Consider the following 25,130-nt stretch of genomic DNA (forward strand, 5'->3'; position numbering starts at 1 on the left):
TTATTTGGGTGTAGGGCCTGATCAGAGCCTGGAGGTACTGAGGTGCCGTTCCCCTCACAGCTCCGTAGGCAAGCACCATGGTCTTGTAGCGGATGCGAGCTTCAACTGGAAGCCAGTGGAGAGAGTGGAGGAGCGGGGTGACGGAGAGATCTTGGGAAGGTTGAACACCAGACGGGCTGCGGCGTTCTGGATGAGTTGTAGGGGTTTAATGGCACAGGCAGGGAGCCCAGCCAACAGCGAGTTGCAGTAATCCAGACGGGAGATGACAAGTGCCTGGATTAGGACCTGTGCCGCTTCCTGTGTGAGGCAGGGTCGTACTCTGCGGATGTTGTAGAGCATGAACCTACAGGAACGGGCCACCGCCTTGATGTTAGTTGAGAACGACAGGGTGTTGTCCAGGATCACGCCAAGGTTCTTAGCGCTCTGGGAGGAGGACACAATGGAGTTGTCAACCGTGATGGCGAGATCATGGAACGGGCAGTCCTTCCCCGGGAGGAAGAGCAGCTCCGTCTTGCCGAAGTTCAGCTTGAGGTGGTGATCCGTCATCCACACTGATATGTCTGCCAGACATGCAGAGATGCGATTCGCCACCTGGTCATCAGAAGGGGGAAAGAGAAGATGAATTGTGTGTCGTCTGCATAGCAATGATAGGAGAGACCATGTGAGGTTATGACAGAGCCAAGTGACTTGGTGTATAGCGAGAATAGGAGAGGGCCTAGAACAGAGCCCTGGGGACACCAGTGGTGAGAGCGCATGGTGAGGAGACAGATTCTCGCCACGCCACCTGGTAGGAGCGACCTGTCAGGTAGGACGCAATCCAAGCGTGGGCCACGCCGGAGATGCCCAACTCGGAGAGGGTGGAGAGGAGGATCTGATGGTTCACAGTATCGAAGGCAGCCGATAGGTCTAGAAGGATGAGAGCAGAGGAGAGAGAGTTAGCTTTAGCGGTGCGGAGCGCCTCCGTGATACAGAGAAGAGCAGTCTCAGTTGAATGACTAGTCTTGAAACCTGACTGATTTGGATCAAGAAGGTCATTCTGAGAGAGATAGCGTATAATATATAGTGGAGGATAGTGTATAAATATTATTTATAGTGGATGATAGTGGATACATATTATTTATAGTGGAGGATAGTGGATACATATTATATATAGTGGAGGATATTGGATACATATTATTTCTAGTGGAGGATAGTGGATATATATTATATATAGTGGAGGATAGTGGATACATATTATATATAGTGGAGAATAGTGTATAAATATTATTTATAGTGGAGGATAGTAGATACATATTATATATAGTGGAGGATAGTGGATACATATTATATATAGTGGAGGATAGTGTATAAATATTATATATAGTGGAGGATAGTGTATAAATATTATTTATAGTGGAGGATAGTGTATAAATATTATATATAGTGGAGGATAGTGTATAAATATTATATATAGTGGAGGATAGTGTATACATATTATTTATAGTGGAGGATAGTGGATACATGTTATTTATAGTGGAGGATAGTGGATACATATTATATATAGTGGAGGATAGTGTATAAATATTATTTATAGTGGAGGATAGTGGATACATATTATATATAGTGGAGAATAGTGTATAAATATTATTTATAGTGGAGGATAGTAGATACATATTATATATAGTGGAGGATAGTGGATACATATTATATATAGTGGAGGATAGTGTATAAATATTATATATAGTGGAGGATAGTGTATAAATATTATTTATAGTGGAGGATAGTGTATAAATATTATATATAGTGGAGGATAGTGTATAAATATTATATATAGTGGAGGATAGTGTATACATATTATTTATAGTGGAGGATAGTGGATACATGTTATTTATAGTGGAGGATAGTGGATACATATTATATATAGTGGAGGATAGTGTATAAATATTATTTATAGTGGAGGATAGTGGATACATATTATATATAGTGGAGGATAGTGTATAAATATTATTTATAGTGGAGGATAGTGTATAAATATTATTTATAGTGGAGGATAGTGTATAAATATTATTTATAGTTGAGGATAGTGTATAAATATTATGTATAGTGGAGGATAGTGTATAAATATTATTTATAGTGGAGGATAGTGTATAAATATTATTTATAGTGGAGGCTAGTGTATAAATATTATTTATAGTGGAGGATAGTGTATAAATATTATTTATAGTGGAGGCTAGTGTATAAATATTATATATAGTGGAGGATAGTGTATAAATATTATTTATAGTGGAGGATAGTGGATACATATTATTTATAGTGGAGGATAGTGGATACATATTATATATAGTGGAGGATAGTGTATAAATATTATTTATAGTGTAGGATAGTGGATACATATTATATATAGTGGAGGATAGTGTATAAATATTATTTATAGTGGAGGATAGTGTATAAATATGATTTATAGTGGAGGATAGTGGATACATATTATTTATAATGGAGGATAGTGGATACATATTATTTATAGTGGAGGATAGTGGATACATATTATATATAGTGGAGGATAGTGGATACATATTATACATAGTGGAGGATAGTGTATAAATATTATTTATAGTGGAGGATTGTGTATAAATATTATTTATAGTGGAGGATAGTGGATACATATTATTTATAGTGGATACATATTATATATAGTGGAGGATAGTGTATAAATATTATTTATAGTGGAGGATAGTGGATACATATTATATATAGTGGAGGATAGTGTATAAATATTATTTATAGTGGAGGATAGTGTATAAATATTATTTACAGTGGAGGATAGTGGATACATATTATTTCTAGTGGAGGATAGTGGATACATATTATATATAGTGGAGGATAGTGGATACATATTATATATAGTGGAGGATAGTGGATACATATTATATACAGTGGAGGATAGTGTATAAATATTATTTATAGTGGAGGATAGTGGATACATATTATATATAGTGGAGGATAGTGGATACATATTATATATAGTGGAGGATAATGGATACATATTATATATAGTGGAGGATAGTGGATACATATTATATATAGTGGAGGATAGTGTATAAATATTATTTATAGTGGAGGATAGTGGATACATATTATTTATATTGGAGGATAGTGGATAAATATTATTTATAGTGGAGGATAGTGGATACATATTATTTATAGTGGAGGATAGTGGATACATATTATTTACAGTGGAGGATAGTGGATACATATTATTTATAGTGGAGGATAGTGGATACATATTATTTATAGTGGAGGATAGTGGATACATATTATTTACAGTGGAGGATAGTGTATAAATATTATTTATAGTGGAGGATAGTGTATAAATATTATTTATAGTGGAGGATAGTGTATAAATATTATATATAGTGGAGGATAGTGTATAAATATTATATATAGTGGAGGATAGTGTGTAAATATTATTTATAGTGGAGGATAGTGGATACATATTATTTATAGTGGAGGATAGAGGATACATATTATATATAGTGGAGGATAGTGTATAAATATTATTTATAGTGGAGGATAGTGTATAAATATTATTTATAGTGGAGGATAGTGTATAAATATTATATATAGTGGAGGATAGTGTATAAATATTATATATAGTGGAGGATAGTGTGTAAATATTATTTATAGTGGAGGATAGTGGATACATATTATTTATAGTGTGAGCTGCTCTGTGAGCTGCTCTGACAGCTGGCGCTTATAGTTAGTGAGGGAGATATGAGTCTCCAGATATGAGTCTCCAGCTCCAGATTTTTGCAGTTAGTTCCAGTCATTGGCAGCAGAGAACTGGAAGGAAAGACGACCAAAGGAGGAATTGGCTTTGGAGGTGACCAGTGAGATATACCTGCTGGAACACTTGCTACGTGTAGGTGCTGCTATGGTGACCAGTGAGCTGAGATAAGGCGGGGCTTTACCTAGCAGAGACTTGTAGATAACCTGTAGCCAGTGGGTTTGGCGACGAGTATGAAGCGAGGGCCAACCAACAAGAGCGTACAGGTTGCAATGGCGGGTAGTGTATGGGGCTTTGGTGACAAAACGGATGTCACTGTGATAGACTGCATCCAATTTGATGAGTAGAGTGTTGGAGGCTATTTTATAGATGACATCACCGAAGTCGAGGATCGGTAGGTTGTTCAGTTTTACGCGGGTGTGTTTGGCAGCATGAGTGAATGATGCTTTGTTGCAATATAGGAAGCCGATTCTAGATTTAATTTTGGATTGGAGATGCTTAATGTGAGTCTGGAAGGAGAGTTTACAGTCTAACCAGACAACTAGGTATTTGTAGTTGTCCAAGTATTCTAAGTCAGAGCCGTCCAGAGTAGTGATGCTGGATGGGCGAGCAGGTGCGGGCAGTGATCGGTTGAAAAGCATGCATTTAGTTTTACCTGTGTTTAAGAGCAGTTGGAAGCTTCGGAAGGAGAGTTGTATGGCATTGAAGCTCATCTGGAGGTTAGTTAACAGTGTCCAACGAGGGGCCAGAAGTATACAGAATGGTGTCGTCTGCGTAGAGGTGTGTCAGAGATTCACCAGCAGCAAGAGCAACATCATTGATGTATACAGAGAAAAGAGTTGGCCCGAGGATTGAATCCTGTGGCACCCCCATAGAGACTGCCAGAGGTCCGGAGAACAGGCCCTCCGATTTGACACACGGAACTCTATCAGAGAAGTAGTTGGTAAACCAGGCGAGGCAATCATTTGAGAAACCATGGCTGTCGAGTCTGCCAATAAGAATGTGGTGATTGACAGAGTCGAAAGCTTTGGCCAGGTCGATGAATACGGCTGCACAGTAATGTCTCTTATCGATGGCGGTTATGATGTCATTTAGGACCTTGAGCGTAGCTGAGGTGCACCCATGACCAGCTCTGAAACCAGATTGCATAGCGGAGAAGGTACGGTGGGATTCGAAATGGTCGGTAATCTGTTTATTACCTTGGCTTTCGAAGACCTTAGAAAGACAGGGTAGGATAGATATCGGTTTGTAGCAGTTTGGGTCAGAGTGTCACCCCCTTTGAAGAGGGGGATGACCGCGGCAGCTTTCCAATCTTTGGGAATCTCAGACGATACGAAAGAGAGGTTGAACAGGCTAGAAATAGGGGATGCAAAAATTTCAGGAAAGATAATTTTAGAAAGAGAGGGTCCAGATTGTCTAGCCCGGCTGATTTGTACAGGTCCAGATTTGGCAGCTCTTTCAGAACATCAGCTACCTGGATTTGGGTGAAGGAGAAATGGTGGGGGCTTTGGCGGGTTGCTGTGGAGGGTGCCGGGCAGTTGACCGGGGTTGGGGTAGCCAGGTGGAAAGCATGGCTAGCCGTAGAGAAATGCTTATTGAAATTCTCAATTATAGTGGATTTATTGGTGGTGACACTGTTTCCTAGCCTCAGAGCAGTGGGCAGCTGGGAGGAGGTGTTCTTATTCTCCATGGACTTTACAGTGTCCCAGAACTTTTTTGAGTTAGTGTTGCAGGAAGCAAATTTCTGCTTGAAAAAGCTAGCCTTGGCTTTTCTAACTGCCTGTGTATAATGGTTTCTTTACATTGTTCCAGAACTTTTTTGACTTAGTACTACAGGATGCTAGCCTTAGCTAGCCTTAGCTTTCCTAACTGCCTGTGTATATTTGTTCCTAAATTCCCTGAAAAGTTGCATATCACAGGGGTTATTCGATGCTAATGCAGAACACCACAGTATGTTTTTGTGCTGGTCAAGGGCAGTCAGGTCTGGAGTGAACCAAGGACTATATCTGTTCCTAGTTCTACATTTTTTGAATGGGGCATGCTTATTTAAGATGGTGAGGAAGGCACTTTTAAAGAATAGCCAGGCATCATCTATTGACGGGATGAGGTCAATGTCATTCCAGGCTACCCCGGCCAGGTCGATTAGAAAGGCCTGCTCGCAGAAGTGTTTTAGGGAGCGTTTGACAGTGATGAGTGGTGGTCGTTTGGTCGCAGACCCATTACGGATGCAGGCAATGAGGCAGTGATTGCTGAGATCTTGATTGAAAACAGCAGAGGTGTATTTGGAAGGCGAGTTAGTTAGGATGACATCTATGAGGGTGCCTGTGTTTATGGATTTGGAGTTGTACCTGGTAGGTTCATTGATCATTTGTGTGAGATTGAGGGCATCAAGCTTGGATTGTAGGATGGCCGGGGTGTTAAGCATGTCCCAGTTTAGGTCACCTAGTAGCACGAGCTCAGAAGATAGATGGGGGGCAATCAATTCACATATGGTATCGAGGGCAGACCTGGGGGCAGAGGGAGGTCTATAGCAAGCGGCAACAGTGAAAGACTTGTTTCTGGAAAGGTGATTTTTTTTAGAAGTAGAAGCTCTAATTGTTTGGGTACAGACTTGGATAGTAATACATAACTCTGCAGGCTATCTTTGCAGTAAATTGCAACACCACCCCCTTTGGCAGTTCTATCTTGACGGAAAATGTTATAGTTAGTGATGGAGATTTCAGGGTTTTGGTGGTTTTCCTGAGCCATGATTCAGACATGGCTAAGACATCCGGGTTGGCTGAGTGTGCTAAAGCAGTAAGTAAAACAAACTTAGGGAGTAGGCTTCTAATGTTAACATGCATGAAACCAAGGCTTTTACGGTTACAGAAGTCAACAAATGAGAGCACCTGGGGAGTGGGAGTGGAGCTAGGCACTGCAGGACCTGGATTAACCTCTACATCACCAGAGGAACAGAGGAGAAGTAGAATAAGGGTAAGGCTAAATGCTATACGAACTGTCCGTCTAGCACTTTCGGAACAGAGTGTAAAATGAGCAGGTTTCTGGGCACGATAGCATAGATTCAAGTCATAGTGTACAGACAAAGGTAAGGTAGGATGTGAGTACATTGGAGGTAAACCTAGGCATTGAGTAATGATGAGAGAGATATAGTCTCGAGAGACGTTTAAACCAGGTGATGTCATCGCATATGTAGAAGGTGGAACAACATGGTTGGTTAAGGCTTATTGAGCAGGGCTAGAGGCTCTACAGTGAAATAAGACAGTAATCACTAACCAGGACAGTAATGGACGAGGCAAATTGATATTAGAGAGAGGCATGTGTAGCCAAGTGAACATATGGGTCCAGTGAGTGGTTGGGCTGACTAGGGACATGGCGATTCAAACAGTTAGCAGGCAAATGCTAACACGCTAACAGTTAGTAGGCCAGGGCTAAACAAGCTAGCAGTTAACAGAACGGGGCTGACAAGCAAGCAGTTGTCAGGTGCTAGCAGTTAGCAGACCGGGGCAGGCAAGCTAGCAGTTAGCAGCCCGGGGCAGGCAAGCTAGCAGTTAGCAGACCGGGGCTGGCAAGCAAGCAGTTAGCAGACCGGGGCAGGCAAGCTAGCAGTTAGCAGACCGGGGTAGGCAAGCTAGCAGTTAGCAGACCAGGGCTAGCAAGTTAGCCTTTGGGGGACGTTGCGATGGGGGTAAGTCTGTTTTTGCCTCTTCGTGCGGTGACGTCGATAGACCAGTCGTGGAGATTAGTGGGGTTCAAAGTAGCTCTAGGTTGCTAGCAGGCCTAGCAGGTTAGCAGAATGGGCCTTCAGTGGGCATCGCGCCTGAGGGGCCTGTTGGAATCCTCGGGCAGATTATGTCGGTATTCCAGTCGTAGAGGATCGGCGGGGTTCAGTGCCCCGTACCTGCAGTAGAAGGGGTCCGGATATTGTAGACCAGGAGTGGGCTTCGGTGGTAGCACAGCAGCCCTGAAATCCACTATATATAGCTTCAGTCTAATTGGTGCTTGCTCCGGGATGGAAACGCTAGCCAGGAGTGGTCACCCAGGATTGCGGTTAGCTAGTTGCGAAGATCCAGATGAAAATGTTCAGAGTTTGAGGTAGGAATCCGGGGATATGGAGAGAAATAGGTCCGTTATGCTCTGGTTTGAGTCACGTTGTTCGAACTGGCGAGAGCTTTCCGAGCTAAAGTTTAGCTGATGACCGCTAGCAATGGTTTGCTGACTGATAGCTGGTAGGTAGTTAGCTGGCTAGCTTAAGTTGAGGGATTCCAGATCCGAAGTAAATAGAAATACTTTAGAAAAAAGCAGATCCATGCCGCATTGGGTGAGGCGGGTTGCAGGGGAGTATTTAGAACTTGAGGTTTTATTTGATTTCAATATTGTAAAAAGATATGTGAAGAAAAAGTGATATACAAGGGAAAGACAGGACAAAGACGTCTGACTGATACACCATATTGGAAGTAAGTAATTATAAATTATAATTATTATTATTAAATTATTATAATTATAAAAAGAGGATACATTTTATATATAGTGGATTTCTGAATACTTCTGGCCGTTCTTTGGACACTGTGTTAACTAACCTCCAGACGAGCTGCAAAGCCATACAACTCTCCTTCCGTGGCCTGCAACTGCTCTTAAATGCAAGTAAAACTAAATGCATGCTCTTCAACCGATCGCTGCCCGCACCTGCCCGCCCATCCAGCAGGACTACTCTTGACAGTCCTGACTTAGAATACGTGGACGATTACAAATACCTACGTGTCTGGTTAGACTGTATATTCTCCTTCCAGACTCACATTAAGCATCTCCAATCCAAAATTAAATCTAGAATCGGCTTCCTATTTCGCAACAAAGTATGCTTCACTCATGCTGCCAAACATACCCTCGTAAAACTGACTATCCTATCGATACTTGACTTCAGCGATGTCATTGACAAAATAGCCTCCAACACTCCACTCAGCCCATCTGTAAATAGCCCATCCAACTACCTCATCGCCATATTGTTATTTTATGCTCCTTTGTACCCGAGTATCTCTACTTGCACATTCATATTCTGCACATCTATCATTCCAGTGTTTAATTGCCAAGTTCTCTCACGTCACCCCGCTCCTCCGTTCTCTCCACTGGCTTCCAGTTGAAGCTCGCATCCGCTACAAGACCATGGTGCTTGCCTACGGAGCTGTGAGGGGAACGGCACCTCAGTACCTCCAGGCTCTGATCAGGCCCTACACCCAAACAAGGGCACTGCGTTCATCCACCTCTGGCCTGCTCGCCTCCCTACCACTGAGGAAGTACAGCTCCCGCTCAGCCCAGTCAAAACTGTTCGCTGCCCTGGCCCCCCCAATGGTGGAACAAACTCCCTCACGACGCCAGGACAGCGGAGTCAATCACCACCTTCCGGAGACACCTGAAACCCCACCTCTTTAAGGAATACCTAGGATAGGTTAAGTAATCCCTCTCACCCCACCCCCCCTAAGTTTTAGATGCACTATTGTTAAGTGACTGTCCCACTGGATGTCATAAGGTGAATGCACCAATTTGTAAGTCGCTCTGGATAAGAGCGTCTGCTAAATGACTTAAATGTAATGTAATGTAATGTAAATGTGAGGAGGATGTATTCCCCTGTAACGCACAGCGTTGAGATTGCCTGCAATGAACAAGCTCAGTCCGATGATGCTGTGCCACACCGCCAAAGACCATGGCGGATCCTCCACCTCCAAACAGCTCTCGCTCCAAACTACAGGCCTCGGTGTAACGCTCATTCCTTCGACGATAAACGCGAATCCGACCATCACTCCTGGTGAGACAAAACTGCGACTCGTCAGTGAAGAGCACTTTTTGCCAGTCCTGTCTGGTCCAGCGACGGTGGGTTTGTGCCCATAGGCAACGTTGTTGCCGGTGATGTCTGGTGAGGACCTGCCTTACAACAAGCCTACAAGCCCTCAGTCCAGCCTCTCTCAGCCTATTGCGGACAGTCTGAGCACTGATGAAGGGATTGTGCGTGTTCCTGGTGTAACTCGGGCAGGTGTTGTATGCCATCCTGTACCTGTCCCGCAGATGTGATGTTCGGATGTACCGATCCTGTGCAGGTGTTGTTACACGAAGTCTGCCACTGCGAGGATGATCAGCTATCTGTCCCGTCTCCCAGTAACGCTGTCTTAGGCGTCTCACAGTAGGACATTGTAATTTATTGTCCTGGCCACATCTGCAGTCCTCGTGCCTCCTTGCAGCATGCCTAAGGCACTTTCACGCAGATGAGCAGGGACCCTGGGCATCTTTCTTTTTGTGTTTTTCAGAGTCAGTAGAAAGGCCTCATTATAGCGTCCTAGGTTTTCATAACTGTGACCTTAATTGCATACCGTCTGTCAACTGTTAGTGACTTAGCGACCGTTCCACAGGTGTATGTTTACGAATTATCCTGAAAAAGGGAGTTTATATAGTGGATACATTTTATATAGAGTGGTGAAAAGTGGATACATATTATATATAGTGGAGGATAGTGGATACATTTTTATATATAGTGGATACATTTGATATATAGTGGAGGATAGTGGATACATTTTATATAGTGGATACATTTTATATATAGTGGAGGATAGTGGATACATTTTATATAGCGTGGTAGATAGTGGATACATATTGTACCCCTACCACATACTGACTAAAACCAAGCCTTAAAATCGATGCTGAAAATATATTATCTGAGAAAATCTCTGTTCTCATAATTATGGACCTGTATAAACAAGCAATAAAATGTATAGATATTTCCTATGAATAATGGTTAATATGTGCATATCAGTGTGTGTGTGTGTGTGTGTGTGTGTGTGTGTGTGTGTGTGTGTGTGTGTGTGTGTGTGTGTGTGTGTGTGTGTGTGTGTGTGTGTGTGTGTGTGTGTGTGTGTGTGTGTGTGTGTGTGTGTGTGTGTGTGTGTGTGTGTCAGAGCTGGTATGGTCATTTGTGTGTAAGGTTGTCAGTTGATAGGAGGTGTCAATACCCTAGCTCAACACTTCTCTATGGATCAGACACACTGCAATGTTCCCACACCTACTCAGCTAACACTCTCCAACTGAACGAACTAACCACACGCCTTCTCTGACTGCATGTGTTTATGTACTTAATGCAAGAAAGTATCTCATAAGTGTGTGAGCATTTGTTATGTTATTGATGCGTCACACTGTAACTTTGGAGAAATGTTAACTAGGGTTCAGCTCAGAGTGCTAAACTGCCCGGTAACACCAAACGAGTGAGCGGCCTGCTCCTCTCCCCCCTCTGTCCATCCGTCTGTCTGTGTCTGTCTGTATGTCTGTGTGTCTGTCTATGTGTATAACGTGGTGGTGCGTATCCGTTTGCAAATGAGGGTTTCATCAAAGACTTAATACATATTTGCTGTTAGGCCTCATTTTCATAAATCGGCTCAAACCGATACAGCACTGACAGTAAGGAATCTCTGTGTGTGTTTGTGTGTTGGCAGGGCTACAGTAAATCCAAGACTGCAGCAGGCAGCATTCTAAGACTTGATTTGCTAATGAGAAGTGACCTGGTTTTTCAGATGCCTAACAGCTAGAGGAAGCACAGACCATGCATCCCAAATGGCAACCTATTCCATATAGTGGTGCACTACCTTTGACCAGGGCCCATAGGTGTTTGGTCTAAAGTAGTGCACTCTATAACAGTAGGGAATAGGATACTATTTTGGATGCACTCCTTGCATCGATCCAGTTAGTGTGTACACTAGACATCCCTTATCCAACCAAGCATTTTCCTCTGCTCTATTTAACAAGCCACTTCAATAAAAACATATTATGAAGAATTGCCTTGGTCCTGCTGTTTTTTTTTTGTAAGATCCATTTCCTGCTCAGTACCAAAGGCCTCCTCCTAATTCACTGCAACCATGATTGACCACTTTACAAAGGGGGAAAATAATTATACAAAAAGAATGGTGGCAGATGTTTTTATCGCAACGCTCAACTTTAAATATCTATGAGCAGAGAGAGCAACACGAGATTCACAGGCAGGCACACTGCTGCATTACTCATGAGTTTAGCAGACACACTTAACGACAGATAATTACCGCTACTCATAGCTTACACATTAGCCATGTTTGCAGCTGGCTATTTACTGAAGACGTGTCCTTTTTAGCGTTGGCATTCTCGAGGATAGGAAAAGCACCTTCCCACTGGAAATGCTGTGTGTGTATGCGTGATTTGTATGTCGTGTGTTTTGTATTAATGTATTTGCACCACTATACCAGTGTGTGTATCTCACACACACCGGAGTGTGTTATTAGTGAGAGAGAGACGTGTGGAGGTAGGGAGGGAGGCTGGGTGCAGGTTGACATGAAAGAGACACTGTGTTGCATCATCTATGAACTATTATCTTCAGCAGCAGCAGTAATGGCAGCCTCCTCTCTTTAACTCTTCTCCTCTGGTTTTTAAGTGGTTTTCTCCATTTTCCATGTGAAAAATCCACCTTGCCCTATACAGTGGGTATGTCCCTATTCCATATCGTGCACTACTTTAGACCAGAGCCCTATGGGAATAGGTTGCCATTTGGGACACAACCAGTGCTTCCCAGGCAGACTGTAGTATGGATGGTTCCCCCCAGGAGAGCCAGACAGCACAAAGGAGTGCTTGAGGAGGATGTATTTGATCAAGACACCATCAATTCAGTATAACTTCAATGAGAGATGAAGAATGCATTTATGGGCATTGGGCAATAGCAAAAGGAGCTTTGAGAGTTGTTTTTTTGAAGTGTGTTACATAGATGTGTACTGTGAACGTTAGAGAAGCCATGTGGCTGCTACAGCTGTGTCTGTTAACATTCCTGTGAGCCCTAATCCTGTCAGCGATGTGCATCCCAAATGGTGTGGTTGTGAGATGAGCTCTAAGCATGCTGGGATAATCATAATGTCAGTATGGGGGTGGGGCTAAGAGCGATAGGAGGCTATCATCCATCTTCAGGTCTGACTGAAACACAGCCAGCACACACACTGGCACACACATGCACACAAAATCACATGCACACTCTGACAGAGCTTTACCACCACACCCCTACCAGGAGCTTAGGGAGCATAACCTCCATATCAACACCCATAACTAGCTACTCACACACACTACTGCTGTAACCTACAGGGGAGCTAGCCGGCAGGTATCAAACTATGGCTAACTAGATCAAAGCACAGCAGCTATGGATATAGGAATCCATCCCACACCGTCTCCAATTCAAGCCATTGGGCCTGCTGAGTCCAATCACTTTTCCATTGGCAGGCTTGAGGCTTGCAGACCTGCCAACCTTGAAGTAGAGTACCACTGATGGCACACTTGCGACATCCATACTGCTCAAATCATAGGAAAATTCACTTTTGTTTAGCCTAATAATGATTTTGGCAGAAGACTGCCTCAGTAGGAATGGTAGGAGAATGGTAACTATTGACTGTTAATAATATGGGTACTTGGCTGTTCTTCAGTAGCTAATGTTTATCCCCTTTTTCTCCCCAATTTTATGATTACGATCTTGTCTCTTCGTTGCAACTCTCCAACGGGCTCGGGAGGTGAATGTCAAGTCATGCATCCTCCGGAACATGACCCACCAAGCCGCACTTCTTCACACCCGCTCGCTTTACCCAGAAACCAGCTGCACCAACGTGTCGGAGGAAACACCGTTAAACTGATGGCCGAAGTCAGCCTGCGGGCGCCCGGCCCGCGATGAGCCAAGTTAAGCCCCCCCCGGCCAAACCCTCCCTTAACTCGGGCAACACTGGGCCAATTGTGCGCCACCCTATGGGACTCCCGGTCACGAACGATAGTGACACAGCCTTAGACCTCTGCGCCACTCGGGAGGCCCTAGAAATAAATGTAACTGAGGAACTGACTATCACATCATTACTAGCCTACTAATGACATACAGGTACAGTTGAAGTGGGAAGTTTACATACACTTAGGTTGGAGTCATTTCAACCACTCCACAAATTTCTTGTTAACAAACTATAGTTTTGGCAAGTCGGTTAGGACATCTACTTTGTGCATGAAGTAATTTTTCCAACAATTGTTTACAGACAGATTATTTAACTTATAATTGACTGTATCACAATTCCAGTGGGTTGGAAGTTTACATACACTAAGTTGACTGTGCCTTTAAACAGCTTAGAAAATTCCAGAAAATTATGTCATGGCTTTAGAAGCTTCTGATAGGCTAATTGACATCATTTGAGTCAATTGGAGGTATACCTGTGGATGTATTTCAAGGCCTACATTCAAGGCCTACCTTCAATCAAAAGAAATCAGACATAAATTTGTAGACCTCCACAAGTCTGGTTCATCCTTGGGAGCAATTTCCAAACGCCTGAAGGTACCACGTTCATCTGTACAAACAATAGTATGCAAGTATAAACACCATGGTACCACGCAGCCGTCATACGCTCAGGAATGAGACGTGTTCTGTCTCCTAGAGATGAATGTACTTTGGTGCGAAAAGTGAAAATCAATCCCAGAACAACAGCAAAGGACCTTGTGAAGATGCTGTAGGAAACAGGTACAAAAGTATCTATATCCACAGTAAAACAAGTCCTATATCAACATAACCTGTAAGGCCGCTCAGCAAGGAAGAAGCCACTGCTCCAAAACCGCCGTAAAAAAAGCCAGAATACCGTTTGCAACTGCACATGGAGAAATGTTATGGCCAAATGAACTGTTTGGCCATAATGACTATCGTTATCTTTGGAGGAAAAGGGGGAGGCTTGCAAGCCGAAGAACACTATCCCAACCTTGAAGCACGAGGGTGGCAGTATCATGTTGTGGGGGTGCTTTGCTGCAGAAGGGACTGGTGCACTTCACGAAATAGATGGCATCATGAGGAAGGAAAATTATGTGGATATATTGAAGCAACATCTCAAGACATCAGTCAGGAAGTTAAAGCCTGGTCGCAAATGGGTCTTCTAAATGAACAATGACCCCAAGCATACTTCCGAAGTTGTGGCAAAATGGCTTAACGACAGCAAAGTCAAGGTATTGAAGTGGCCATCACAAAGCCCTGACCTCAAGCACATAGAGAATTTGTGGGCAGAACTGAAAAAGCGTGTGCGAGCAAGGAGGCCTACAAACCTGACTCAGTTACACCAGCTCTGTCAGGAGGAATGGTCCAAAAGCTTGTGGAAGGCTACCCGAAACGTTTGACCCATATTAAACAATTTAAAGGCAATGCTTCCAAATACTAATTGAGTGTATGTAAACTTCTGACCCACTGGGAATGTGATAATATAAATAGAAGCTGAAATAAATCATTCACCTATACTATTATTCTGACATTTCACATTCTTAAAATAAAGTGGCGATCCTAACTGACCTAAAACAGGGAATTGTTACAAGGATTAAATGTCAGGAGTTTTGAAAAACTGAGTTTAAATGTATTTGGCGAAGGTGTATGTAAACTTCCGACTTCAACTGTATATAAAGAGGGCAGATGAAGAACTGATTAATCAACATAGGCCTTCTAATCGTTAAAAGTCTAGCATAACTTTCTGTGAACGACGGTATAAGCGGAACAGATCTCTTGTTTCCATCCACTCAGAGACGCACACTGAAGAATTACCGCAACACTGCACATGTTTCCTTCATCATCAATGCACTGTCCCCTACTACCTTTGAGGAGATCAAAGCAGGTGCGGGCAATAAAGTGTTCTCGCTTAGTTGACTAAATGCCGTAACTAACTACCTTTTTCATAATCTTGCCTTAGCTAAGGAGCTAACTACAAAATTTGCATGGTTATGAGCTTTACATTTTCCCTTTTATTCACACATCAGTGGTATCAATGGACAAAGTAGAGAGCTGCCATCCAGCTGGAGGGCGAAGAGATATTTCCTCCTCGCTCTAGTACTCTGATTGGCTCAGTTTCAACTTCAGACGGTTGAGTCAAAAACCAAAGTGCCAACTACAAGCCTATTTTCATGAATTTTATGGTCGTTTTTCATACTGCGTACATTCACCTCAAATTGTGTGCATTGTACGCAAAATGCATGCAGGTTGGCAGGTCTGGGCTTGGCATCTTGGCTTTGAGTTGCAAGTCAACCTGAGTCTCTATGGTAATACAAGAGCATTGTTTTCTCTGGGGGGGTTGTAAGTCAAACACAGTGCTATTCTAGGGCAGAGAGGAGTGGAGGAATACCTACTATGCGTCCTGAGACAAACGGACCCTTGGATTGGAAGAAAGAGTGACAGTGGAAAGAGGGAAGAGTGACAGTGGAGAGAGGGAAGAGTGACAGTAGAGAGAGGGAAGAGTGACAGTAGAGAGAGAAAAGAGTGACAGTAGAGAGAGAGAAGAGAGTGACATTGGAGAGAGGGAAGAGTGACAGTGGAGAGAGGGAGGAGTGACAGTAGAGAGAGGGAAGAGTGACATTGGAGAGAGGGAAGAGTGACAGTAGAGAGAGGGAAGAGTGACATTGGAGAGAGGGAAGAGTGACAGTAGAGAGAGGGAAGAGTGACAGTAGAGAGAGGGAAGAGTGACAGTAGAGAGAGGGAAGAGTGACAGTGGAGAGAGGGAAGAGTGACAGTGGAGAGAGGGAAGAGTGACAGTAGAGAGAGGGAAGAGTGACAGTGGAGAGAGGGAAGAGTGACAGTAGAGAGAGGGAAGAGTGACAGTAGAGAGAGGGAAGAGTGACAGTGGAGAGAGGGAAGAGTGACAGTAGAGAGAGGGAAGAGTGACAGTGGAGAGAGGGAAGAGTGACAGTAGAGAGAGGGAAGAGTGACAGTAGAGAGAGGGAAGAGTGACAGTGGAGAGAGGGAAGAGTGACAGTAGAGAGAGGGAAGAGTGACAGTGGAGAGAGGGAAGAGTGACAGTGGAGAGAGGGAAGAGTGTGACAGAAGGAGAGAGGGAAGAGTGACAGTAGAGAGAGGGAAGAGTGACAGTGGAGAGAGGGAAGAGTGACAGTAGAGAGAGGGAAGAGTGACAGTAGAGAGAGGGAAGAGTGACATTGGAGAGAGGGAAGAGTGACAGTAGAGAGAGGGAAGAGTGACAGTAGAGGAGAGACATTGGAGAGAGGGAAGAGTGACAGTGGAGAGAGGGAAGAGTGACAGTAGAGGAAGAGTGACATTGGAGAGAGGGAAGAGTGACAGTAGAGAGAGGGAAGAGTGACAGTAGAGAGAGGGAAGAGTGACAGTAGAGAGAGGGAAGAGTGACATTGGAGAGAGGGAAGAGTGACAGTGGAGAGAGGGAAGAGTGACAGAGAGGGAAGAGTGACATTGGAGAGAGGGAAGAGTGACAGTGGAGAGAGGGAAGAGTGACAGAGAGGGAAGAGTGACAGTGGAGAGAGGGAAGAGTGACAGGAAGCAGCAACATACACAGTGGGTTAGGGATGAATTCATAACAAGCCTGGATGTCAGTGTAGGATTATTCCACACACATGCTCTCACTCTCTTACCCATTTTTGAAGTGGATGACATGTGCCCTCTGAAGTCCAGTCTCCAGGAAGTATCCCAGCTCCTGCTCCTGGGCCACTGGACCTGGCTTTGGACTGCGGTTCTGTAACCCCGCACTGAGGGCCTGAAACACATCAAATTGACCAGGGAACAGAGGATGGAGCATTGGAGCCACCTCTTGCACCACACTGTGATGCTTGAAGATGTGTTCAAATTCTGCATCAGCAATAGACTGTTACACTGTACATACGCAAATCAGCCAAACGTTTTAATTCATAAACCACAATATCGTACTTCCAAAACCAGATCGGTAATCAGAGAGATAAGAAAACACAACCTAGATAACATCAGATAATAGTAGACCTAGAAGGAAAGAAAGAGATAAGAGGAGAGAGGACAAGGGGAAGATTGAAGAACCATGGCTGCTACTCTCTTCTCTTCATCCCCCTCTCCTCTCCTTCCCCTCCTCCTCCTCTCTTCCCCCTCCTAACCCTCTCCTCCCCCTATTTTCTCTCCATCAGTCCAACCAGAAGGTCCCCATTGTGTTCCCACTCTCCTCTCTCTTGTCTGTCAAAAATATGAAATTATTTCATTCAGCAGCAGATAGCTTGTGTCCTTACACCTTGTGCTGCCTGTCTGGCACATGATACACGGAGAGAGAGATAGATACCTGGCTTTAGTGCTGTTGCCCCATTAATCTCCTGGGTATTGTATCAGTGTCTCTCTGTATGCTGTATGGAATCCGCTGCCGGTTCAATTACAGGGGGCAGCTCTCTCTGACCTGGTGTTCTGGATGTGTGGGTGGGCTGGGAATGTAGGTGGGGAAGGGAAAGGCGTGTGCTGGAGGTGGGGAGGGAGCTATTTGGGGACGTGCCACTCCAATGTGAATCAGTTGCACTAAATTAGAATTTCAATATTGAATTCTAATAGCCGATACAGAAGAAAGAAAATGCAGGGGTAAAGCCTGTGGCTTTTTGGGGGAGTGAATTGATGCCACTAGATTAGTTTAAATATTGAATTCAAATAGCACATATAGTTATGACATTTTAGAGCAACAATACAGCTCTATCCTGAGGCTTGGTAACTAAAATGACACCATGAGCCCAAACATGGGCCAAATTAGTATTTGCATCATTGCTCTTCAACTAAGGACACTTAAGGACACTTGCACAAAATAGAAGGTCTAAAAACCAATTCACCATCTCTACACTGTGAACACCATAACTCAAAAGAGTAGTCACAGCAAAGGCCTCAGGGCCAGAATAGCATCAGACAGGCTAGCATTGGGGATGGGAGAATGTTATTGAGTGAGTTCCCACATGATAGCATATATATGCATTCAGACTGACTAGATAGCAGGGCTGCTGAAATGAAAAACATATAAAAAGGTTGCTACACTGCTCTGCAACCCCTCAGAGAGGCCAGGAGAGACTCGGGGATGAAGAGAGCAGAAAAAGGAGAGAGGGAGAGGAAGAGAGAGAGAAGAGAGACAAATACCGAAATTAAGAAAGAAATAAAGAAAAATAGAGAGCGAGAGAGAGAGCAGAGACAGAGAGATGGAGAGAAAGAAAGAGATAGAAAAAGCAAAGAGAGGGAAACAGAGAGCGAGAAACAGAGAGCAGACAGAAAGAGATAGAAAATAAAATGCAAGGGAAAACCCTGTTGGCAGAACAAATCCGAGTGGAGAAAAAAGTTGCTGGTTGAAACAGCGGCCAAGGTCAGACACAGGAACAATCTGGGCCAGTCTGTCAATGCTGCATCGATCTGCTGATGAACCTGGCCCCCTTCAACCACTATGGTACTAATAGTACAGACACCAGCACTTCTGATGGGGTATAGGCCTACTGCACTGTCTAATACACTAGCACACAGGCAGATCCAACTCCCAAACATTAGCTGATGTGTGGTGAGCGTTCTGGCACAAAATGGTTTCCGCTTTGAGCACTGGAAAAGCCCTATACAAAAAATCCAATCAATTAATGAATGAGTTAATTACAGGCAAGTCCAATCCACTTACCGGAGAAACCAAGGAAGGATAGCGATTCATTAAAGGTCAGGTTGCATGATATATTTCCACAAATCTAACAGTGTAGATTGATATTCCATCTGAACAGTCTTTATGCAAAAGTTTCTATAAAATGTTGGTAACACTTCATTTTAAGGGGTCCTTAATACAGTGCATTTATGCAATTACACTGTAACAAGAATTATAATGAATTGTAATTATGCATACTTACACAGTAATAATGACATGTAACTGGTGGTAATTGCAGTCTGTAATTTGTATTTATTATGGATCCCAATTAGCTGCTGCCAAGGCAGCACCTACTCTTCCTGGGGTCCAGCAGAACTAAGGCAGTTATACAATTTTAAATACATTACAATACATTCATTACAGAATTCACACACTAAGTGTGTGCACTCAGGGCCATACTCTACTACCACATATCTACAACACAAAATCCATGTGTACATCTGTGTATAGTGTGTATGTTATCATGTGTGTATATGCATGTGTCTGTGCCTATGTTTGTGTTACTTCACAGTCCCCGCTGTTCCATAAGGTGTATATTTACCTGCTTTTTAAATCTGATTCTACTGCTTGCATCAGTTATCTGATGTGGGATAGAGTTCAATGTAGTCATGGCTCTATGTGGTACTGTGAGCCTCCCAAAGTCTGTTCTGGACTTGGGGACTGTGAAGAGACCTCTGGTGGCAGGTCTTGTGGGAAAAAAACAGACAGCTTGGTACCTTCAGCTTATCAACACCTCTTACGAAAACAAGTAATGATGATATCAATCTCTCTTCCACTTTGAGCCATGAGAGATTGAGATGCATGTCATTAATGTTAGCTCTCCGTGTACTTTTTAGGGACAGCCGTGCTGCCCTGTTCTGAGCCAACTGCAATTTTCCCAAGTCCCTCTTTGTGGCACCTGACCACACTACTGAACAGTAGTCTTGGTGTGACAAAACCAGGGCCTGTATGACCTGACTTGTTGATAGTGTTAATAATGCAGAGCAGTGCTTTATTATGGACAGACTACTCCCCATCTTAGCTACTGTTGTATCAATATGTTTTGACCATGACAGTTTTACAATCCAGGGTAACTCCAAGCAGTTGCTCAATTTCCACATTATTCATTACGAGATGAAGTTGAGGTTTAGTGAATGATTTGTCCCAAATACAATGCTTTTAGTTTTGGAAACATTTATGACTAACAACGGATGTTTGATAGCATGCTTGTTACAAATGTTAAAGCTTCCGATAGCATCCCAACGCACAATATTTCAGCCTTTACAAACCATGTGATAAGCGTAAGCCAATTGAAAACCGACCACATCATTGACAACTCTGCAATACAGATGTGGAGTCTGATGCCCAGGCTCAATGGCAAAGGCCAGCATCCCAGAGTCGCCTCATAAACTGTTGACGTTGAGACTGATGTTTTGCGCGTACTATTTAATGAAGCTGCCAGTTAAGGACTTGTGAGGCGTCTGTTTCTCAAACTAGACACTCTAATGTACTTGTCCTTTTGCTCAGTTGTGCACCGGGGCCTCCCACAGTTTGCTCTGTTCTGTGAAGAGAGTAATATACAGCGTTGTACGAGATCTTCAGTTTCTTGGCAATTTCTCACATGGAATAGCCGTCATTTCTCAGAACAAGTATAGACTGACAAGTTTCAGAAGAAAGTTCTTTATTTCTGGCCATTTGAAGCCTGTCATCGAACCCACAAATGATGATGCTCCAGATACTCAACTAGTCTAAAGAAGGCCAGTTTTATTGCTTCTTTAATCAGAACAACAGTTTTCAGCTGTGCTAACATAACCCTTTTGCAATTATGAAAACCCTTTTGCAATTTTCATAATTGCAAAAGGGTTTTCTAATGATCAATTAGCCTTTTAAAATTATAAACTTGGATTAGCTAACACAACGTGCCATTGGATCACAGGAGTGATGGTTGCTGATAATGGGCCTCTGTACGCCTATGTAGATATTCCATAAAAAATCTGATGTTTCCAGCTACAATCGTCATTTACAACATTAACAATGTCTACACTGTATTTCATGTTATTTTATTGACAAAAATGCTTTTATGTAAAAAACAAGGACATTTCTAAGCGACCCCAAACTTTTGAACGGGAGTTTTTTTTTCTCACCCCTTTTTCTCCACAATTTTGTGGTATCCAATTGGTAGTTACAGTCTTGTCTCAACACTGCAACTCCCGTATGGACTCGGGAGAGGCGAAGGTCGAGAGGCATGCGTCCTCCGAAACACGACCCAACCAAGCCGCACTGTTTCTTGACACAATGCCCACTTAACCCGGAAGCCAGCGGACCAATGTGTCGGAGGAAACACTGTACACCTGGCGACCGTGTCAGAGTGCACTGCGCCTGGCCCGCCACAGGAGTTGCTAGTGCGCGATGGGACAAGGACATCCCTGCAGGCCAAATCCCCCCTAACCCAGACAACGCTGGGCCAATTGTGCGCCACCACATGGGTCTCCCGGTCGCTGCCGACCACCCAAATCTGAATGTTTAACAGCAACCTCATTCTGCAAACTTCCCTTTAAAATGTCAAACAGCAACAATCCGAGAACAAAAGTTAAGTTACTGGTGGCTGGCCCTTAGTCTTGGCTATTTGTAATTGTAACTTAAAAATCGACTCAGCAAGATGACGTAGATGCACAAAGTAAACAGCAGTAAAGAAGCTCGAGACTAAACTTCTCCGCTGTTTTGGTCCCGTTGCCATCACGTTGCAGTCTTGCATCCCGCTCATCTGAATATCTGCAGTGCTGCTCATGGCAACGTCATCTAGCCGAGTATACCTTAAACTGTCATTTAAAAGAGGGTTCATTATTTTGTTAGTATTAGCCTAGATCACCTGAAAATGATTTGGTTTTGTCACAGTGATTAAAGCATCCCCATATTCTCCCTCCCATCAACACATCCACTTGTAAAGCCAATGTTAGCTTGTTGCTAGGTTACCTTCTCTACTTCCTGTAGGTAGAGCAGGGCAATGTCTCCAGACTTCTCATAGCAGGTAATCACTTCCTGGTCTTTGTCCACGTTATAATTGGACAGGGACGGAGATGCAGCTGGGACTTTCTCTAGACACAGACCTGGAGAGAAGAAATTAAGGATTAAAAAAAAACGTCTGTATACTCTACACCTCACATACAGTACTGTGGCCTTGCCTCTGGTCGGGATAAGACCACACAATGTAGCCCACCTGGGGTTAAAGTTCACGCTCAAGCTTTAGTGTCTGTGTGTGTTTGTGCGTGCGCGGATGCGTGTGCATAGTGTACAATCATCGGAGTCAAGGACAGCCACCAGCCACACCTCATGTCAGCCAAGGACTGAAGAAGCCTTCCTTTCTTCTAAAGCGGAGATTAGGACAACAATCGCCTTCTACTTCCGGCTCTCACTCTTCTACAAATGAAGGCCCTCACTCTTTTCCCTCATGTATGGCCCTGAGTTTCCCTGATTTTGTGACCTGGTAAGGAAAAACTCTGGGCCTTTGTTGTAGTCAGAGTTTTCCATGTAAACTCACGTGCGAAGGAATATCTCGGGCCCTAAAAGGATACTATGAGGAAAAGTATCCCTGTCTGACCTTTGGGTAAACTGTATCTTGTTTTGTGTGGGCCGGTTCTGTCAATCACCAGACCATTCTGTTTGTAACAAGACAATATGTAGAAAAGCACTTCCATTGTGGCTACACACACCTCGTTGTTATGAAACCGAATCTGCAGTTCCCAAAGCACCCTTTTCAAACAACGCATTAATAATAGATAATCGCCTCAATAACTCATTCATTATAAATAGCTCTAGCCTCTGGAATTACACAAGACTACTCCAACTGTGTGAGGCTCAAATAGAGCCATTCACTAAAAGGGTCCAAACAATACAAGCCAAACGGTTCTTCCATCAACCCCACATGATTAATTTACACACCCTGAAACCTCTAGTACCATAGAGGTGCAGATGTCTTCTCTTTATAGGACATGGCTGGAACATGAACACTGATGCAAGAGAGAAAGACAGAGAGGGATTGAAGTAGAGTGGGGAGGAGAGCTATACATAGATAAAGAAGCAGAAAGACAGAGAGGGATGGAGGTAGAGAGAGAGAGAGAGAGAGAGAGAGAGAGAGAGAGAGAGAGAGAGAGAGAGAGAGAGAGAGGGGAGGAGAGAGAGAGTTATAGATAAGCAAAGAAACAGAAAGACAGAGGAGGCAGAGACAAACAGATGGAGAGATTAACATGCTCTGTCACAGATGGACGGACCGCCACCATGGATGGATGGAGAGAGAGCGAGAGAGATAGAGATCTGCAAAGATGGATGGATGCAGCCATGCTTGTCTTTGCCTTATAAAGATTTCCTGTGGTGGAGATGCGGGTATGTTAATGACTGGAGCCGGGGGGTTCTGTTGTCATTGTATGGCTCTGCTCTCTCTGCTACCGTGCCAGATAACTTATTCATGCCACTGTGGCACTCTCACAGCCTAATGGGCTCCTGTGTTACTCTAAAAAGGCCGGCCTGACCTCCTCCTCCCCTCCACTTCTCTCGATTAGGACGCTCATTAAAATTAAAACAGCAGTAATGTCTTCCCATTCCCGCCATCGGACAAACAAGATGGCTGGTCCAGACAAAGTCACACAAAATGACAAATGAACTCAGGTTATGCTATCTATCAACACTGCCTTACACAGCCAACAAAGGACTATATAAGAAATGATGCTGTTTAACATAAAAGAGCTTCATCTGAAGAGACTTCCTTCCATTCTAGATGTTTCCGGCAATAAAGTCAGCTTGCCTAAATTCAGGTCAAGCCCTAATGTTTCAATGCTTCACTCCATATACACAGTATGATTGCAGGCAATACGGCCCGGGGAGGAGACGTGTGTGTGCCTATGTGGGGGTTGGGTTGCCTATGCAATGCAGTCGCTCCACAGTGATGTATGCTGTATGGGCAACTGCTTGCATCATCGGTCGGTCTGTGTAAATCCTAGGATAGGCTGCTGTATGCATAGAGGGGGACAGATTTGTGTGTGTGTGCCGTGTGTATACTAGGCTGCTGTATTGACAGGGCTCCACACTACGACAGACAGACAGACAGACAGACAGACAGACAGACAGACAGACAGACAGACAGACAGACAGACAGACAGACAGACAGACAGACAGACAGACAGACAGACAGACAGACAGACAGACAGACAGACAGACAGACAGACAGACAGACAGACAGGACAGACAGACAGACAGACAGACAGACAGACAGACAGACAGACAGGCAGGACAGGCAGACAGGCAGACAGACAGACAGACAGACAGACAGACAGACAGACAGACAGACAGCACAGACAGACAGACAGACAGACAGACAGACAGACAGACAGACAGACAGACAGACAGACAGACAGACAGACAGACAGACAGTGAACAGTGAATCTCCACTGCATGAGCAAACCATATGGAATCTCCATATGGCCATTCAACATATTGCAGGGTATACTAGCTCAAACAGAGGACTGGTGCTGCTCTGTCAATTTCCTCGCCATTACTTATCCATCAAAACCATCTCCATTTTACAGCAGGTCAATCAAACATCCCCTGTATTAGTGCAGAATTCTGAGGGGAAAGCCTGAGCAAGCCTCCACAGACAGGAACTGCATAATGAGGTAGGTCACATTGTGTTCTCATCAGCTAAGCTAATTGTCCCCCTGGCAAGCATACAGTGACAGAGTTCAGGGGTGCAATGGAAGGGCGGGCACCAGGTTAAGACTGACCAGACCAGCAGAGTTAGGTAATACATTCACCCCAGCACTTTCTCAATACATGACTGAGGCAGTGGAAGAACAGAGGGCTTCAGCACCACAGATAAGGCTCAATGTCCTTTAGAATAGACAAATTCACCAAATTACTAGAATGAATGTGTCGAGTACTGAAGCGCAGTTTAG

At 43.8% G+C, this 25,130-nt stretch overlaps 1 pseudogene; it reads right to left on the minus strand.

Annotated features, from left to right (window-relative positions):
* Positions 1–25,130, minus strand: part of LOC124046951 — a 128,342-nt pseudogene that overhangs the window by 99,555 nt on the left and 3,657 nt on the right.

The sequence above is a fragment of the Oncorhynchus gorbuscha genome, linkage group LG10, assembly GCF_021184085.1.
Source record: "Oncorhynchus gorbuscha isolate QuinsamMale2020 ecotype Even-year linkage group LG10, OgorEven_v1.0, whole genome shotgun sequence".
Taxonomy (NCBI): Eukaryota; Metazoa; Chordata; class Actinopteri; order Salmoniformes; family Salmonidae; genus Oncorhynchus; species Oncorhynchus gorbuscha.